At 51.7% G+C, this 8,169-nt stretch overlaps 1 long non-coding RNA gene across 1 annotated transcript; it reads right to left on the reverse strand.

Annotated features, from left to right (window-relative positions):
- Positions 1-1,554: 1,554 nt before the first annotated feature.
- LOC311609750 lies at positions 1,555-7,494 on the reverse strand. Its single transcript, XR_014783485.1, has 4 exons — positions 7,157-7,494; positions 6,875-6,970; positions 3,374-3,605; positions 1,555-2,255 (listed from the first exon to the last, which is right to left on the reverse strand). It is a non-coding gene; the product is annotated as an uncharacterized lncRNA (long non-coding RNA).
- Positions 7,495-8,169: the final 675 nt, after the last annotated feature.

Consider the following 8,169-nt stretch of genomic DNA (forward strand, 5'->3'; position numbering starts at 1 on the left):
CAGAGCATGCATCCAAGGAGCAGTAGCCTTGGAGAGTTGCTCCCCAGCATCATCATTCCTCTGTGTTTTTACACTTTTCTCATTTTAGCACAGGGAAATTGCAGTTTTTCTAAGCCTAAAGGGCTGGTTGTCACCAACGCTAGAGGACCCTGTAGGTGTCGGAGACAGGCAGAAGTGATTATGTCTTGGTTAGTTTTCACCTCCTCACTTCAGACAGGCACACCGCCCTGACACACTCACTGTCACACTCACTCATGACATCTGTCACATCCCTTCCATATGCAGGTGCCATGCTAGGCAACGCCCTGACGCTACCTGGACTCTAGCCCTTCCTTCCTCAACCTCCCCATTCTGTCTGAAAGCCGGGTGATGTGATCAGGCCATTTCATAGATAAAGAACTGATCCAAGGTCAGACGTCCTGGAGGGCACAGACCCAAAGCAGGAAGTACTCCAGCATTTCAGGCATTTGTCCTGACAGCCAGTTCTTGCCTGGGGGTGAGATGCTGAAAGAGATTTGAGCAACTTAAGGAGGCGTCGTTCCAAACTCAGAGATGGACAAACGAGTGACCATTACACAGAGAGGCTCTGCATAGAAAACCACCTGACCATGTCATGGCTTAACCCAGAAGCTGTGGTTGCTTGCAGTTCTGTGAGGGAGGGCTTTGGGCAGAGCTCAGCCAGGCAGGGTCAGGATGACTCTATGGGAGATGGCTAGATGGGCCAGATCAGACTAGATCCTTCTCAGATCGCACATAGCTCAGGCTCTTGGTATTACCCACTGGCTCTACTGAGGTCCAAACAGAACCTGCATCTTTCCCTCTCAGTGAGACCGGTTCAGTCAAAGGGCCAGCCCGAATGGAAGGGAGGTGGAACTCCTTCTGAATGACTCGACGGCCTGTATGTAAACATCTTTGCAGACATCCTATCCTTTATGGTGTCTTGGTGGTGGCAGATGGCCAAATGTTAGGCTAATGCTACAGGAAGCCCCACCGTGGCCACTTTGCTGGAAGGGAAAAGATTCTCCTAAAATCACATTTCCCTTATTCCCTCCCCTCTCCAAGTAAAAGTAGAAGGTATTTGTTGGACACGGTCTGGCAGCACTTGTCCATTCCCTCAGGTGGTGACAGTCTGGTGGTTCTCTGACCAACTGAGTCCACTGCAGGTGGGACACTCTCCCTAGGCCCAACAATCTGCACATACTGTCTGCCAAGGCAGACTGTGGGCAAAGGGAAGGGGCAGGGGCCGCCTATCCCACAGGGCGCTTGGAGGCAATGTGCCAGAGACGTCACAGAGACTGCCAGGCAAGGAAGGCAAGACTAACCCTAAAACTGCCCAAAACAATCAGCTCTGTGTGCCTCTAACAAAAGCCAAACCAGCGTCTCATCAGAAAAATCCAGTAAGAACTTGAAGGAGATTGGGGCCTTAGCTAGCAGGGCATTTACAGTCATCCTATATGACACGTGCAAGGTTAAATGGAGAAATGTGTACCCGGCGTCCTACTTAGGAGTTCTTTTGCTGTGACAAGACACCATGACCAATGTTAGCATCAGAAGTGAGATGATATGAACAGATTTATTTGAGGGAAGGAAAAGGGAGAAAAGTTAGGGCCTGAGTCAGGGCGGGGGGGGGGGGGGAGGGAGGAGAGAGAGACAGAGACACACAGAGAGAGAGAGAGAGAGAGAGAGAGAGAGAGAGAGAGAGAGAGAGTCACGCAAGAGTAAGACCTAAGAGACAAAGTAAGAGAAAGATGAGGTGGCAAATTTGTCCTTTTTATCCTGGGCCCCTGGTGGCAGCGGCAGGTGATGACATCAGAGGTTGCTAAGCAACCTAGAGGCAGCCGGCTTCTATGCCAACAACCAAAACATCTTGGAGAGGATGGTGGTTTGAATAGATTTGGGCCCCATAGGCTCATATGTTTGAACGCTCGGCCATAGGGAGTAGCACTATAGGAGGTGTGGCCTTGTTGGGGTAGGTGTGGCCTTCTTAGAGGAAGTGTGTCACTGTGGGGGGCGGGCTTTGAGGTCTTCTGTGCTCAAGCTATGTCCGGTATAACACACAGTCTCTTTCTGCTGCCTGCGGATCAAGATGTAGAGCTCTCAGCTCCTTCCTCCAGCACCATATCTGCCTGCGCACTGCCATGCTTCTCGCCCTGAGAATAATGCGCCAACCCTCTGTCCTGTCGCCAGCTCCAATGAAGTGCTTTCCTTTATAAGAGTTGCCGTGGTCATGGTGTCTCTTCACAGCAATAGAGACCCTAATGAAGACAGGGAGGAAAGGGTTTATTTGGCTAATGCTTCCAAGTCTCTGTTTACCATTGAAAAAAGTCGGGGGGCTGGAGAGATGGCCCAGTGGCTAAGAGCACTATCTGATCTTCCAAAGGTCCTGAGTTCAATTCCCAGCAACCACATGGTGGCTCACAACTATCTACAATGTGATCTGATGCCCTCTTCTGGCCTGCTGGGGTACAAGCAGGCTGAGCACTGTATACATGATAGATAGATAGATAGATAGATAAATGATAAAGTAAAATAAAAAAGTCAGGACAGGAACTCAGACAGGGCAGGAACCTGGAGGCGGGAGCTGATTCAAAGACCATGGAGGGGTGTTGCTTACTGGCTTGCTCATCATGGCTGGCTCAGCCTGGTCTTTTGTTTGTTTGTTTGTTGTTTGTTTGTTTGGGTTTTTTGTTTTGTTTTTTGAGACAGGGTTTCTCTGTGTAGTCTTGGCTGTCCTGGACTCCCTTTGTAGACCAGGCTGACCTCAAACTCACAGCGATCCTCCTGCCTCTGCCTTCCGAGTGCTGGGATTAAAGGCGTGCGCCACCACACCCAGCAAGGAGATAGTGTTAATGAAGGATCCTTCCTTTCAGATGACTCCAGCTTGTGTCAAGCTGACGTAACGGCACACCTGGGATGAAAAAAAAAAATCAAGTGGGCCATGACCATATGAAGAATACTTGCAGCTTAAGGATTGCTAGGGCCAGGGGCAGCGTAAGAGAGAGAGCACATTTATTCCAAGCCATGAGAAGACTGAGGCCCAGAGAAGTGAGGCACGGACCCAGTCCGCAGCCTCCTGCTGCTCTCATATTGATAGTAAAGGCCAGATGAGCATCAGCCATACACCTCTCAGGCAGAATTCCTGTCTGACAGAGCCAACTTGAGGAGTCAAGGTGAAAGACTATATAGTCCTTGCCTTTACATAAGCCTGCTGTCAAGGCAGGGTATGGAGAGGGGCGTGTGGAGCAAGTTCCACTAAATGCACTCAGGAGCCCTGGCTGGGGCTGTGGGGATGGGGGCGGGGCTAAGACAGGATCCCCACGTGTCAGCATCAGGTCACTCCAGTGATGTCTATGGATTCCAGTAGCGAACTTACTTTAAAAAGAAAAATTTTGTCTACGGAGCCATCCATCAGAGTCTGTGTTCAAGGAGCCTCAGGGACAGCATGTGGCCTCGCTACGGTCCCCAGGGAGGTTGAGAAGCTTTAAGCCACAGCCTCTAGTTTCTAATGTCTTCTCTGGGTGGAGTCTCAGGAGGGCCAGACAAAGGTGGGGGGAATCCATCATCAACATACCTGGGTAGCTCTTGATCGGGCCTCAGAGGAGTGGCTAAAATGGGGGGTCATATTTGAGAACTGTTAGAATGGCACAAACATGGAAGTTCCTTCCTCAAGCTTGGCCCCCTCCATGGGGGCACCGGGCACCGAGGTGAGGCCGCGTGCTATCCTCACCACAGTCCTGTGAGATAGCCACAAGAGCTACTCCCTTTTACAGATGGGGGAAACGGAGGGTCGGAGCACAAGGCCGGTGTCCCGGCGACCTTCAGTGGGAAGACTGGAAGCTGGGGGTGAGACTCAGGGCTTTATTCATGTCTGCCAAGCACTCTCCCACTGAGCTGCACCCAGAGACATCGTTTGGCTTTGGATGATAAAACAAGACTGGTTGTGATGCTACCCACACCCACACCCAGGGCCTTCTCCTGGCTCCATCCCCCTTCCTTGTAGCTATACCAAGATCTTGTTAGAAATGCAGGCGTACAGGCGCCTCCTCAGTCCGCGGTACCAAAGCTTGCAGTCTAAACACACCCCCAGTGGGTTGCTTGATTGGTGATTTACCACTCTGGCCCAACTGGCACCACGTACATCTGCGTTTTTATTGTGCCACCCCCAGGAGAGTCTCGTGGACTTCGACCTCTGTGGTCCACTGAGCAGAAGCAACGTGGTGGCAGTGCTGGACAGTGACGTCACGGCGGCAGAGCCAAAAAACGGTAGGGGAGAGTGCAAAAAGCATCAGAGAGGGTACCTACCCTGGCGACAGGCCAGCGACAGGGCAAGATTGTGTAGAGGGGACTCCAGGGCAGACCTGGCGTCGCGATGGCCATAAAGTGTACCCGATGACCTTTCCGCGTGCCGGGCGCCTAGCATGCGCGCGCAGGCGCGCGCGCACGGGTGAAACATAGGGCGGGGTTGGGGGGCGTGCGCAGGGGGGGGCGGTTGTGCAACAGCATGCGCAGGCGCAGAGGTGTGGGAGCCGCGGGGCGGCGGCTGGTGGGGCGGGGTGACTCAGCGCGCGGAGGCGGTGCGGGGGCGGCGGGCGACCGGGAGCCAACCGCAGCCGCCGCGGGCCCAGCCTGCCTGGCAACAGTCAGCGCCTCCCTCCCCACATCCCCACCCCGGAGGAGTGGGCGGGGGTGCTGGGCTGCCTGCAGGTGCGACGAGACGGCATGGCTTTGTCCCCGCACGGCCTGGAGCTTGTGCGCCGCCCGCCAAGGCTGACTCATGGCTGGGTGTGTGGCCAGATGGCCCTACCCGCGACGATGCGGTCCTTTGCTCAGAGGAGCATAGCTGTGACGATGGAAGAGATAGGGACGGAGAAAGGTGGCTTCTCTGAAGCGCCCTCAGGGATGGAGAGGTCCAGCCATCCCCAGCCAGCGTAGGTTAGAAAGCCTAGTGGCAACCGTTACCCGTGAGAGTCCATGCCCCAGGGAGCGAGCTTGCTTCTAAGACACTGGTGAGGGGTTGGAGACAAAGCTTAGACGACCCTGAGCAGCAGCAGCGTTCAGGAAGGTTCCTCCCTGCCACCCCTGGCTAAAGGGATGGGTACAGCCCCAGTGGCTGGTCCAAGGCCATCAGGAGGATGTGAAAGAAATGTAGAGGGGACAGCCAGCCAGGACGTGGGCATTTTAACAAGTATCCCGGCTTTTTTTTTTTTTTTTAACCTGGTGGCTGGTGCAGTGCACTTTGAACATCATCTGTGTGTAGAAGATGAGTGAGTGGGTTAAGGCTTGTACTCCTAGATCCTTCTAGGCTACTGACTAATGACAAGTTGAGGAGTAGGCCTAGGGGACTCAACTCATAGCTAGGGTCAGCAGTAGGGGTGAAATCAGTCACCAGCCACCTACCCCCCACCCCAAGTGTTTGCTTATAAGCACAAGCCAGGGTAGTTAGTGCTCTACAGTAACTCCATGACGTTCTAAACTCTGAGCTTTTAGTTTTTGAGACCTGCTGTAGTTATGCCTAGTCCTGAACTTGGCGCCTTTCTTGCCTCAGCTCTACAGACATTTTCACCGTCCTGTCAGGCTTTCTCTGTACTTCTGTGGTAATGAATGCCACCTGCAACCAGCAGCAGGCCCTGGCACTTCAGCTCCTTCTGTTTTTCTGGTATGGCACTGCGTGTGGCTGTTGTACCTTGAGCTTACTAGACACTAAGACGCATGCATCCCGAAGTCCTACTTCAAGAGAGATGATACCAGCTCAAGTATATTTTTCTTTTTTTCATAATCTCCAGTTTAAAGGCGTAATCGTCTGTCAAAGGCTAGAGAAAAAAAAAGTTCACTGAAAATTAGGCTTAAGACAGATTTATCCCTTTGCTTGGCAAGTGTCGTTTTATTCGCCTGTTTACAACCCATGATGGGAGAAAAAGAGAACTGAATAAAGACAGATTACATTTTCAGCAATTTTGGACCCACATGTCTCCGGGGGCAGATGGCTTTGATTAAAATCTCAGCATTTCTACTTTCTCGCCACATGACCTTGGACTAATTTGTGACCTCTGTGCCTCCATTTCCCCTGCTGAAGCAGGCATACGTATCTTATGTTAACTACTTGCCACATACTGCCTGCAAAGGTTTGCGAGGTGCATTGCTGTTGTTTGGTTTGGTTTGCAGTATAGCCCCTACTTTGGAAAGTGGGGACTGTGGCTCAGGGAGCTGCTAAAGATGCGCCATTGCGGTTCAGCCACCTCCCTCCCGGCCCCGCCCTTGCCACGCATGCCTCACGTCTCCTGATTGGCTGTCAGGCGTTGGCCATGCACGTTGTCTAACTTACGTAAGTAACATGTGACTCCCACGTGTCTCTGTGTGTTTCCGTGTAGTTAGTAACTATATGTACCGTGACTTAGCACAAGCATATTACTTGCGTTAATTCACGTAATCCTTATTCTTACTTCCCAAAACAAGAATTATGGTTTTCGTCTCCATCTCTCCAGGAAGGAAGCAAAAGCACAGAGATTTTGAGAGACATGGAGACCACGCTGTTAGGAAAGAGTGAAGCCTGTCTCCCAGGTACCATTGTGTGGCTGATGCTGTATAACCGTGTGGGTTACCCAGCAAGGAGAGGGCTCACCTCTCACTTGACCAACCAGACAGCAAGGTTGGGATTTTCAGCTTTCGTCCGTGCCCTACCTCTATGGACAAAGCTCCCTTTCAGCAAAGGCTTACAGGTGCTCCCTGGAGGCAGGGTAGTGATGACTTACAGGCTCCAGCCACTGGCTGCATCCTCCACACACTGCCCCCACCCCCACCCCCCATCTTGGCCCACAGCCTGGCACCATGGCCCACACATCTGACAGTTGTTCACATACTAACCTGTTCCTCTTACCTCATCCCTGCTCTGGTCCTCTGCTTCCGGTTACCTCCGAGGTCAAAGTACAAATTCTCCCTTGTACGAACGCCCTCGAGGGTAGTGGCTCTCAACCTGTGGGTCGTGACCCCATTGGGTCACCCAAGATCATCGGGAAACACAGATATTTAAATGACCATAACAGTAGCAAAGTTACAATGGTGGAGTAGCAGCAAAAATAAGTTAATGTTTGGGGTCAGCACAGCATGAGGAACTGTATTCAAGGGTCGCAGTTTCTCAGGAAGGTTGAGAACCGCTCACCAGGGCAACCTTCCTGTCGCTGGGCTCTAGTGTTAGCGCTGACAGCTGCAGTAGGAGGCAGGAAGGGCAGGGAAATCTTACTCTTGTCCTTCCTCCTAGCTTAGTGTAATGACTTTTATGACTTTGCCAGGCAGGTCCAGCCTTTTGGCATTGTGACACGAAGGTGTTAACCTACAAAGTTCATACGACAGAACAGCATAATTGAATTAAAAAAAAAAACATGCTCTGTCGCCAGTTGAGGGCAGGAAAAACAAGTATTGAGGTTTTACGGGTGCTTTATTAGTCACCCACTCATCACACTTCAGGCAGACACCCCGATACCTCTCCTGGTCTGCTGAGTGCAGCTGTAGCCTGGTCGATGGCTTCACAGGTGAATATCAAGGCCACCCTGAAGTGGACTTGTACTCAGCTTATATACCCTGTCCACGTTGGGAGGAGTTGTACCCCCTTTTAGCCAATGAGAAAATGGGTTTTATCACTCATTTTACATTATGCTTACTGTTATGTTCAGGTGGACAACTTACGTCATTTCTCATCATAGCGAGCGCATTGTTTCACTCATCTCTACCAACATATGTTCTTTTCCTGTACTTTCTCCCCTTTGTTTTACATTTTCCCTACCCTCCCCCCCCAGAAGTCTCTTAATGTTTACGGTGGATACAGTTTTGGGTTAGACTGTACTCACAGCCCTCCTGGGCCATGGGTTGGACACACCTACATCCTTAACCCTTTGCAACCCTTTTGCTTGGGATGAATTATATGCCCAGTCCCCCAAATACATACACTGAGGCTTGCTCTGTCTGAAATATGCTCCCTTAAAAGGCTGTCTTAAACACCCTTCAAGGCAATAGTATTAAAGACCTGGACCCGTTTGCAGGTGGGTAGGCCCGGAGCTCGCCCGTCATTAGTGGGCTAGCGCCATAGTAGGAGGCCTTGAGGCTGTGTTGGATGTGAGCTCCTCTCCCTTCTGCAGTTGGATGGTGCAGGCTTGCTGCATGCTGTGGCTCAGCCTT

The sequence above is a fragment of the Acomys minous genome, assembly GCF_964271855.1.
Source record: "Acomys minous genome assembly, chromosome: 12".
NCBI lineage: Eukaryota > Metazoa > Chordata > Mammalia > Rodentia > Muridae > Acomys > Acomys minous.